Raw genomic sequence first — 3487 nt, 5'->3', positions numbered from 1 at the left:
AGTGAACAATAGCGTTGCCATTATTGAGACCTGAGTTTGTGGGCTAACAATCAAATAGAAGAAACATTTTGTAAACACAGTAAAAGTTGCAAGTGTTTCACTCATGAGGGAAAAGCAAGCGTCCTACGGGACTAATGCAGAAGATATAAATAAAACATTTTCCATAAGAAGCAAATGAGGAATGGAAAATAATTAAACAAATTAAGAAGGGTATTTCTATGAACTGAAGGATTGAACTTGCAGAATTAAAACAGTCCCCAAATTTCAGGCCAAAGAGCAGAGAGAGGGCTTCCCTGGTGGCGCAGTGGTTGAGAGTCTGCCTGCCGATGCAGGGGACACGGGTTTGTGCCCCGGTTCGGGAAGATCCCACATGCCGCGGAGCGGCTGGGCCGCTGAGCCTGCGCGTCCAGAGCCTGTGCTCCACAACGGGAGAGGCCAAAACGGTGAGAGGCCCGCATACCACAAAAAAAAAAAAAAAAAAAAAAAAAAAGCAGAGAGAAACACATCTAGATATATAGCATAATGATTCCTACACTTCAGAATGAATATAATATCTTGTAAATTAAAAAAAATTTTCTTAAAAAATGAAAAGAATGAAATTGACCTTATTTTCATCTATTACACCAAAAGTTAAAGACACTGGAATAACATGTACAGACAACTAGTAAGAGAAAACAGACCAAGAATTTTAAACCTAGCCATGTGAACACTCCATTGTCATAAAAAGAAGGAAAAGAGCATGTATTTATTTATAGCCTGTATGCTATTTAGGGTAAGATGCATGAGTCTTAGAAAATGTTTAAATGAGTTCCCTAAATAAAAAATTATCAGACCTCTTAGATTTGGGAAGATAAAGAGGATAGCTAACATTGGTTAACAATATATAGAGCTTAATCTAAATAAATGACTAGGGGTATTTAATTTGAGTGTTGAATTAGGATTCTTGAAATGGACGCTCTCCTTTTTTTCCTTATAAAAGTCAAATTTATGATTAAATACAGCAAAATTTTTATATCTTTTGAGTATTAAATATTTAAAATGAGAGGTGCATACATAATTGCTAACTGAACCTTTAGAGATATTGCAGCTTGTCTAATTTTTTTTTTAAGCTTTTTTTTGTTTTAATTTTATTTTTGTCTGCATTGGGTCTTTGCTGCTGTGTGCGGGCTTTCTCTAGTGGTGAGCGGGGGCTACTCTTCGTTGCAGTGCGCAGGCTTCTCATTGCGGTGGCTTCTCTCATTGCGGTGGCTTCTCTCATTGCGGAGCACAGGCTCTAGGTACGCGGGCTTCAGTAGTTGTGGCTCGCGGGCTCTAGAGCACAGGCTCAGTAGCTGTGACACATGGGCTTAGTGGCTCCATGGCATGTGGGATCTTCCCAGACCAGGGCTCAAACCCGTGTCCCCTACATTGGCAGGCGGATTCTTAACCACTGTGCCACCAGGGAAGCACTGCAGCTTGTCTAATACTTAGAACAAATTTTATCAGTTATTACTTTATTTTTTTATGTTTACCTAAGAATCCAACCACAGGGTTTGTATATAATGGCTGGAGACCAATCTGGGGCCAAATATTTATGTCACTTAATATAAAAAAATCTCTAAATGTATGTAAAATTTTTATTATTTCACTGTATAAACAAATTCCAAGTTCATAAATGGATAATATAAAAAGGAAATTATGCGTTCCTCATTTTTATAGCATTATCATTAGTGATGAATATTAAGTAAAAATAACTTCAAATTCTACTACTTGTTTTACTTAGATAACTGACTTAGAAGGAGATTTTGAGACTTAGTGAACTATATTAATGAAGAATTTAATTTCCTTTCCAATAAAGTATTATTATCACTTTTGGGAATTATTACTCAAGATAGGTAGGCAGAATGTGACGAGGGTTCCTAGTATTCATTAACATAATTAATGTTTTAGAAATAAGAACCCTGAATAAGCCATAAATTTGGCTTAATATGGGTCTTCAAAATAAATACTCTGCTGTATATATCTAATCTATACCTAGATAGATCAATGAGACATAGGTAGGTAGGTGGGTAGACAGACAGACATTCAGATAATCAGAGAGCAGCCCTGGTGATTTTCAAATAGACCACACTGAAAAAGCTTTAATAAGTATCCATGTACTATGGTGGTAGATAGACACAGAAGCAAAAGAGAAGACAAGCAAAAGGGTCCTAAAAGAAGTTGTTATTGGAAAAAGAAACAAGAGAGAACATGACTCCAAAAATACTTCTAAAACTATGAAATAAAGAATGATACAATTGCCAGTGTACAAAGAGTCTATTGGAATAGGTGGTTGGAGATATTGAATGTGGATATGCTGAAGGTGTTCTGATAACGGAGGGGAGTAGCAAGAAGTATTAGTGACCTCATCTTTAGGAGAGTAGAATTCAGAAGCCAGAAATGAACTCAGTGTGAAGAGGTGGCATAGGAAATTCTCAATCACAGCAGCAAGAGTATAAGGTGAGAGTAGGTGAAACAATAACATCCACTTGACACAGTAAATGGACTGCCACCTGCATTTCCATGTGTACTCCCTGTGTTATAGCTGAACCTCCCATTCAGAAAAGTTAAGTGAAACCAGCGGAAAGAATGAAAGGTACAGGGTTAAGAAACCAAGCTATATTGAAAAAACATCTGCAACATGTATGTCCTATTTTTTTAAATATATTTCATTGGAAACTTTTTATATTCTACTGGGGGGGCGGTGTGTGTGTGTCTGTGTGTGTAAAAATGGGGGATGTACAGGTGATGAGAATTGGCGAAAGGAAAAAGAAATGAAAGTAGAAAGCAACTTCAAACAAATCACTTGCTATAGCCTCAGGTGTTCTGTTTTGTTTCTTTTAAATATATTTCCTCTCCTTGACTCATTAGAATTTGAGAAATATCCATTTTATTCAAGTTTGAAATAACATATTCTGGTGACCTATTACTTAACTGTGAGTAAAGATGAACTATTAAAAAAGGATTTTGGAAAAGAGAAATGGATTTAGTAAATATTGAAGAACTGATAAAAATAAATTGTGAGCTGGTTGGTCTTAGTAAATTATTTTTTATACAGGAGTTTATAATTAGATTAATCATATTTTGGTTCATAGCACAGTATTTAAATTGGCCTATGAATGCTTGTGTGTGTGTGTATTTACGTGTGTGTGTTTAAATTACCAGTAATGTTCCTTCTCATGTGATTCTTTCTGTCACTTAATCCTGCCTCCTAGCCAGAGGTAGCCACTTAATTACTATCCATAATTGTGTGCCATATATGTATATACTATACATATTTCTATCCAATATTCATATATATGTCACTGCATGTAGTCATCTTAACATGCCTTTTCCCTAACATTTTAAGATTTATCCATGTTGCTGTATGTAGCTGCACTTCATTCTATTTTACTCTTATTATAATCATTATACAAACATACCAGATGTATTAACTTTGCTCTTGATAGACATTTGGCATGTTTCTGCT

The sequence above is a fragment of the Lipotes vexillifer genome, unplaced genomic scaffold (assembly GCF_000442215.2).
Source record: "Lipotes vexillifer unplaced genomic scaffold, Lipotes_vexillifer_v1.1 scaffold1681, whole genome shotgun sequence".
Taxonomy (NCBI): Eukaryota; Metazoa; Chordata; class Mammalia; order Artiodactyla; family Lipotidae; genus Lipotes; species Lipotes vexillifer.
This window is presented reverse-complemented; position numbering follows the sequence as displayed.